Raw genomic sequence first — 8,924 nt, 5'->3', positions numbered from 1 at the left:
CCATACCCCCCCCCATTCATCAATAACGTAATTTAACCCAAATACTTTAACATCATGCCCCCCCTTCATTACCAATATCTTTTGACCCCTTTTCTTACACAACATCATATAACCACAATTTCATTAACAGTCTTACTTAACTCCTGTACTTCTACAATGTCATTAAACCCTTTACAACCACTTTTTGCTACAGGTAAGCCTATAATAAGGCTTACCTGTAGCTACCCAGGATATCTCTTAAACATGCATGGATTAGGAGATATCCCCTGTATCTGCATGTGCGGACGTCATCGGCACATGTTCACGTGCCGTTGCTTCAGTTAGACTGTGGCGTTACTGGTGGCTCCCGTGCACATGCGCAGAAGTGACATCATCGCGGCTCCGGCCAATCACAGCGCCAGAGCCCGCGATACCTCTGGGAGCGATGTTGCCGGCCGGAGCGGTGAACGAGGACCGCTGCGGCGGCTTCGATCTAAGGTAAGTGATACATAATGAGCTAGTATGCTATGCATACTAGCTCATTATGCCTTTGTCTTGCAGGTTTTTTTGTTGTTGTTTGTTTTGTTTGTGGGTTTACAACCACTTTAAAGTGGAACTTTAGTCACAAAATTAAGTCCTGATAGATCTCTTTTGCAGGTATAGCTACTGTATGTAAAACATTAGAAATAAGTGCCTATATGGTTTAAAATCCAGTAATATACTGTCTCACCCTGCTCTGCACATGCTCAGTTGCACTCCATTTTTAGGCACTGCTGATTTTGTACAGTCAAGGAAGCTGCTTTTATTTGAACTTCAACTGCTATGGTGCTGCCCATGTGATCAGTTATGACACCAGCCATTAGATGGTTTGACAGTTTGGTTGAGGACACAATCAAATCAAATTGGTTTTTGAAAATGTTAAAACGATGGGTTTAGCTCCGCTTTATGATTTACAGCTGGGGCTTTGGGCTTCAGCAAAATGGCGGTCTCCAGCAAGAAGAAACAGGAGCAATGCTGGAGGCAATTTACAGCACACACTATTTTGGTAGCATAATTATTAATGTGGAATGTACGTTCCTTGCTAAAGAACATTATTTTTTATCAAGTTGTTATGGGTAAAGTTCTGCATTAACGCCTGTACTTCCACATCGCCATGTCACCTCACTTCATTAACAATGCCACTTGGACCCCTCTACTCCAACAACATAACCCCCTCATTTCATTAACAACATCACTCAAGTCCTGAACCTCCACAACATCATTCATGTCACCATCTTCATTAAGTCATCGCTTCACCTCTCTCTTGTCTTACACTGTATCAGACCCCCCCATTTATTAACAGCAGAAATTAAACTACTGTACCTCTGCAACATTATGTCATCCCTCCCTATTAACACCATTGCAAAACCGCTCTTGTCTTCCACTGCATCATGCCCACCCCCCCACACACACACATTCATCAATAGAGTAATTTAACCCTCATACCTTCACAACATCATGTCATCCCAGTTCATTGACAGCATTACTATTGACCCTTCCTCCACAGAATCGTATCTCCCCTTTTCAGTAACACCATCACTTAACCTCTCTTCTTTTACAGCATTGTATCATCTCATGATACTTTTTCCAAAGCACCAACAGCAGTCCTGTTCTTTCCTCAGGACTATATTACTTCTCTTCATTAAAAGTATCATTTGACACCTCTTGATCGACAAAATTATAGAACTCTTGTAACTGTGCAGGATAATGTAATTCACCTATTTGCACAGCACCACTAAATTATTTCTAATTAAAACGATCTGTAGTGTCACTTCTATGGCCTTACATAACCTGTCATAGTGTAAAGATTCCTTTAACCTCTCTTGCAGCGTTCTATCATTTAACCTGTTTTCCAGTGCAGCACCCTCTCCCTCTCTTCCTAGACAACCTTCTTTGCACACCATCTTCCCAGAGATTAAGAATCTTCCAAGAGATTACATGATTTTGTGGAAGTATGGGAGGAGGCAATCAAGGCTATTGATGAATGGAGGGGGAAGGGGGGGGGGACACAGTGGATAAAGAGAGGCCAAGTAATGCTGTTAATAAGTAGGGGTAACATGATCTTGTGGAAATATTGGAGAGAAGAGATCCTGTTAATAAAATGGGGGGATATGATGTGGTGGAAGAAGAGTCAAGTCATGATGTTAATTGAAGAGGGGTGACATGATGTTGTAGAAGTAGAGGGGTTAAGTGATACTATTAAGGAATTGGGAGTGGGGGGCTATGACGCTGTGGAAGAACAGCAGTCCAGTGATGCAGTCAATGTAGAGGGGGAGTGTAAAGCTGTGAAAGAAGAATACTACTGAAGAAGGGGATGTCATGGTTCTGTAGTAGAATTGAACATTGAAAATTGTACAGAATGGATTCCTAATCTCTTTTCTCTCAGGCATCACTTAGCGACTTTGCATGGCCAAAAAAATTATATAGTCAATGACCATTCCACAACATCACACTGAGAGCATTATATGATGCTCAGTGTCAAAGCATACTTTTGTTCTGTCATAGTGTCTTATGGACACACAGAGTGCAGCTCAGGAGCGAGCACAAACAAGTGCACCCATAGCAAGCTGCTTGCTATGGGGGCACTCAGCAGGGGGGGGGGGATAAGGAGTGCCAACATGGAACCCCAGAAGAGGAGGATCAGGGCTGCTTGAAAAAAAACAAAAACAGCATATGTAAATAAACACATGAAGTAAAGCGGGCCATACACGATTCAAATGCCCGAGATTCAAACCGTTAATGGGCAGGCTAAATGTACCAAGTTGGTGTAAACAGGTTGTTTACAGAGGTACTCAAAGTGAAACATTATTGAAATGGGAAATCACAAATCAACCAGTGGGTATGATATTCTGACTCTGTTGGTGAGAAAAATGTTAGCCATTTAAGCCATTTTTCCGAATGGGCGTTGGCCAGGAACTTGTCTTGCATACAAACGGCAAGGAATTGTTGGCCAACAAACATGAACTTAGTGACGTATTATGTGGTTTTTCAGCTCTTTAGCGCTACCCTTTGGGCTCCTTCTGCTAATTTCGTGTTAGTAGAAGTTTGGTGAGTGTTGATTTGCGCTTTTCATTTTGCGCTTTTCATTCTGTGCTTTTCAGTTCGGCCGTTCGTCAACCAGCCATGTTGGTTGATCGGAGGAGATAATGTGTTGGTCTTTGAGTTATTGCTTTGACCCAAGTCCAGTCCAAGAACAGGAGGATTTCTTGGACCAAAAATTGGTTGCTTTATTATTCGTGATCAATTATGTCATATGCCTTTGCTGCGGGAGCTCCAGGAGAATAATCTAGATGATTTTCGGAATTATCTCCGGATGACGGACCCCTGCTTTCACCAACTCTTGGCATTGTTGACCCCCTATATTAAGAGGCAGGACACATGCATGAGGCTTTTATTTTATTTTTGGGTTTATTTATTTTATTTATTTATTTCAGGTACTTATATAGCGCCGTCAATTTACGCAGCGCTTTACATATATATTATACATTCACATCAGTCCCTATACCTTCAAGGAGCTTACAATCTAAGGTCCCTAACTCACATTCATACCTATACTAGGGCCAATTTAGACAGGATCCAGTTAACCTACCAGCATGTCTTTGGAGTGTGGGAAGAAACCGGAGTACCCGGAGGAAACCCACGCAGACACAGGGAGAAAATGCAAACTCCAGGCAGGTAGTGTCGTGGTCGGGATTCGAACCAGCGACCCTTCTTACTGCTAGGCGAGAGTGCTGAATAATGATATGATTTGTTATATTTTCTATATTTTTGGATGCATAGAATGCACTTTTTTTTAAGTTCTATTGGCAGATAGCATGTCTAATTTTATTTGTTTTCTTTTTTTTAATGCACAATAAAAAAATTGAGTAGAATAATACTTGGCTATGTGTTTTACTTCAAATGACAGTTTGGGAGTAGGCAGTTACATTTTAAAAAATACAATGTAAAATTAACAAGGGACACCAACATAGTTGTATCTTTGATCTTAAAAACTACGGTATAAGGGTGTTGTGGTAACTTGCACCAAAAAAAATAAAAAATAACAAGCATAATGATATTATTCTTGATATCACTAGAAAAAAAAGCCTTTGAAAATTTGTTTGCCATAACTCCATCAGTATCTCCAGCAAAGCGGCTTCATTATTATCCCATTAAAGAAGAAGAGAATGTGCGCTGCATTTCAAGATTTCATAATTTGCCGCGTCTCGAATGTTAATTCTCCATTATGAACGCTAGTTTACAAGACCGACCGCTTCCAGCTCGTCCTTGCTTCCGAGCATGCGTGTTTGTACTTTGGACTTTTTGTCTGATGGACTTGTTTACACATGCTTGGAAAATCCGACAACAGACATTTGTTCGCGGAAAATTTTAAAGCTTGCCATCCATTTGTCCACGGAAAATCCAACAACAATTGTCAGATGGAGCGTACAAACAGTCGGATTTTCCGCCAACAGCCTGTCATCACACAATTCCCGTTGGAAAATCCGATCGTGTGTACGCGGCTTAAGAGGATGATACAGCAGAGATGGAAAAACAGTTGCTTTCAGAGTTCAACCTGACAATTTGAGGTGGTGTTACTAACTTTACTTTCTCTTTTGGTTGCTACTACTGTAACTACAGATGGTGGTACAGGCAGAGTTAGAGAAGTGCAGGGGAGCCGTTAGCAGAGAAATAATAGGATATTAAAGTCTCGTTTTTTTTTTCTTTAAAATGACAAACATTTTATACTTATCTGCTCTGTGCAACTGTTTTGCACAGAGCAGCCCAGATCCTCCCCTTTTAGGGTCCCACCCTGGCGCTCCTGGCTCCTCCCTCCTGCAAGCACCTTTCTATGGGGGCCCCCAAGCAGGCGCGCTCCCGACCCACAGCTCTGTGTGTCCATTCACACATGGAGCCACGACTCGGCCTGCCCTCTCTGTCTCCTTTTTGGCTCACTGGCTGTGATTGAAAGCAGCGGGAGCCAATGGCTCCTGCTGCTGCCTAAAGCCAATTTAGGCGTGTGAGTCCCCGGAGAGACAAGGCTTTCGTGGATATCGCTGGATCGAGAGGGGGCTCAGGTAAGTATTAGGGGGGGGTTAGGGGGCTGCTGCACACAGAAGGTTTTTTACCTTTATGCATTGAATGCTTGAAAGTAAAAAACCTTGAGCCTTTACAACCACTTTAAGTAACATCATCTTGAGCTGAGCACAGACACTATGAGTTTCCTAAATTAACTAAATGGCGCAGCAGGAGCTTTATCACCGGCAACTTGTGAGCATTTAGGTGGCAAGCAAGTAAAGGACTGGGGCATATTTCTGTTTCCTTCCTTGAGGCTGGGTTCACACTGTCGTATGGAGTGGCTCACAGCAGGGGTCCAGTGCATCCCTGTTCACCGTTTCAGGTCCCATTTTGGTCCAAATTTTTGGCTAAATTCAGACCTGAAATGGACCAGAAGACAAACCTGACTCCTGTGCAATTCGCTTTGCAGCTGCCCCGGAGATGTGTGAACCGGTTCCATAGAGAGCCAGTCACAATCTCCTAACATGTGAACTGGATGCCGGGAAACCCGCATCCAATTTGCAACAGTGTGAACCCAGCCTTATGGACACTCTATGTTAGATGACTGGTGCCAGCAGGGAAGAGAAGAAAAAAGTAAGAGGGTACCCTGGCTGCTGGTGAAGATTAGGCTTTTAATACATTAAGTGTATCTAAACCCCAAAACAAAAAATTTAATACACTGTATCTTTGCAGTGCTTAGAAGTGGTGGTCTTCTTTTTTTTTTCTTTCAACCTGATCTGGCTGGTATCGTACTTCCTGTCCTAGAGTGGCCACATTCACTAGTCCGCTGTATCTATGAAGGAACAACGTAGCCAGCCCTGAATGGCAGCATTGTCAACAGAGGGTAGTGTTATGCCCCGTACACACGGTCGAACTTTGTTCGGACATTCCGACAACAAAATCCTAGGATTTTTTCCGACGGATGTTGGCTCAAACTTGTCTTGCATACACACGGTCACACAAAGTTGTCGGAAAATCCGATCGTTCTAAACGCGGTGATGTAAAACACGTACGTCGGGACTATAAACGGGGCAGTGGCCAATAGCTTTCATCTCTTTATTTATTCTGAGCATGAGTGGCACTTTGTCCGTCGGATTTGTATACACACGATCGGAATTTCCGACAACGGATTTTGTTGTTGGAAAATTTTATCTCCTGCTCTCCAACTTTGTGTGTCGGAAAATCCGATGGAAAATGTCCGATGGAGCCCACACACGGTCGGAATTTCCGACAACACGCTCCGATCGGACATTTTCCATCGGAAAATCCGACCGTGTGTGCGGGGCATTAGATGGACTAGTAGTGTAGCGCTACCCCCGTACATGTCACTGGATAGGATGGGTCCTCTGTTCTTTTCCTCAACCTTTTTAACCACTTCAGCCCCAGAAGGATTTGCCCCCTTCCTGACCAGGCCATTTTTTGCTATACGGCACTGCGTTGCTTTAACTGACAATTGCGCGGTCGTGCGACGTTGCACCCAAACAAAATTTGTGTCCTTTTTTCCCCACAAATAGAGCTTTCTTTTGGTGGTTTTTGATCGCCTCTGCGGTTTTTATTTTTTGCGCTATAAACAAAAAATTAGCGAGAATTTTGAAAAAAACACAATATTTTGTAGTTTTTGCTATAATAAATATCCCCCAATTTTTTTTTTCCTCAGTTTAGGTCGATATGTATTCTTCTACATATTTTTGGTAAAAAAAATCACAATAAGCGTATATTGATTGGTTTGCGCAAAAGTTTTAGCGTCTACAAAATAGGGGATAGATTTATGTCATTTTTATAATTTTTTTTTTTTTTTACTAGTAATGGCGGTGATCTGCAATTTTTATCAGGACTGCGACATTGCGGCAGACAGATCGGACACTTTTGACACTATTTTGGGACCACTGACATTTATACAGCGATCAGAACTAAAAATAGCCATTGATTACTGTATAAATGTCAGTAGCAGGGAAAGGGTTAACACTAGGGGGAGATCAAGGGGTTAACTGTGTTCCCTAGGTGTGTTCTAACTGTAGGGGGAAATGGGACTGATTAAGGGAGGAGAGAGATTGGTGTTCATACTTAGTATGAACACACGATCTCTCTCCTCTCCCCTGTGAGAACCGGGATTTGTGTGTTTACACACACACAGATCCCAGTTCTCGCTCTGTCATGAGCGATCGCGGCTGCCTGGCGGTCATCGTGCCCCTGCTGCGATGTCTTAAAGGAGTGACGTACAGCTTACTGCGATTACGGCCGTGCCAACCTGCCGAAGTATAACTGCGGCGGCTGGTCGGCTAGTGGTTAAAAACTCAGCTCCTCTGACATACGAGGTTGAGTGTACAAGCGCAAAAAACACAGGACTTACTGCCAGAGTGCACTAATGCTAGGCCTAAACTGAATATGTGCTGTCAGTATATGAAATGATAGCAAAGGGTAAAGGGGACCAAGGGCATTTGCAGGATGGTTTTATGGAAGGGGTAGTCCTCTAGGTTGTTCTTTTGTCGGCTATGGCTGGGGATCCTTAAGAAGCGTTGGTGCAGGTTATTAAACCTGCCTGCAGTAAGATGTAGGAAAAATGCAATACAATTTTGGCACAGAGTGACTTATAAGTGTGCCAGAGGTGGTGACAGTTTGCTGTAATGGTGGCACAGGTTTGGTATGGGTGCGGTATAGGATTGGTATGGGTGCTGTATATACACTATATTACCAAAAGTATTGGGACCCCTACCTTTACATGCACATAAACTTCACTGGCATCCCAGTCTTAGTCCATAGGGTTCAATATTGAGTTGGCCCACCCTTTACAGCTATAACAGCTTCAACTCTTCTGAGAAGGCTGTCCACAAGGTTTAGGAGTGTGTCAATGTGAATGTTTGACCATTCTTCCAGAAGCGCATTTGTGGATGAGCAAGTTTGAGGTGGAGGAACTTCACTGGCCTGACCCAACCTCAACCCGATAGAACACCTTTGGGATGAATAAGAGCAGAGACTGAGAGCCAGGCCTTCTCGTCCACATCAGTGCCTAACCTCACAAATGTGCTTCTGGAAGAATGGCCAAACATTCCCATAGACACACTCCTAAACCTTGTGGACAGCCTTCCCAGAAGAGTTGATGCTGTTATTACTGAAAATGGTGGGCCAACTCAATAATGAACTTTACGGATTAAGACTGGGATACCAATAAAGTTCATGTGCATGTAAAGGCAGGCGTCCCAATACTTTTGGTAATATAGTGTAGATCTGGTGGATCATTTCTGCTAAAAGTGTCAAAGGTGACCAGGCAGCCCTCTCACCAATTCCCAGGAGATTGCAGCAGACTCTCGCAGTTGAAGAGGCCCCTTGGTCATTTGGCAACAGTGCAGAGGCAGTGATGCTGGCGATACTGTTAAGGCTCAAGTGTCTTTGCTTCCAACTTTGGGTTTAAGGCTGCTTTTACACTGGGGCGGGCATTGACGGTAAAGCGCCGCTAGTTTTAGCGGCACTTTAATGTCGTTTTAGCATCGCTATTCGGCCGCTAGCGGGGCACTTTTAACCCCCGCTAGTGGCTGAATAAGGGGTTAAATGCACCCCTGTAGTGCCGCTGCCGAAAGCTTTGCGGGCGCTTTGGCGGCGGTGCCCATTCATTTTAATAGGAAGGAGCTGTGGAGGAGCAGTGTTACATAGTTAGTTAGGTTGAATAAAGACACCAGTCCATCCAGTTCAACCTGAGTGAGTGTCTACAGTTGTTCCTATCCCAGTACATTGTGTCTCATTAAGATACTCCTTCTATCATATATTATTTATTTTAAGGTACCCATATACAAGGCTTTTTTTCAGGGGGAACTTGGTGGAACTCAGTTCCACCACCTCTGGCTCAGACCCCTTGGCGCCTGCTCACGACAATC

Source organism: Aquarana catesbeiana, linkage group LG11 (assembly GCF_042186555.1).
Source record: "Aquarana catesbeiana isolate 2022-GZ linkage group LG11, ASM4218655v1, whole genome shotgun sequence".
Lineage (NCBI taxonomy): Eukaryota > Metazoa > Chordata > Amphibia > Anura > Ranidae > Aquarana > Aquarana catesbeiana.
This window is presented reverse-complemented; position numbering follows the sequence as displayed.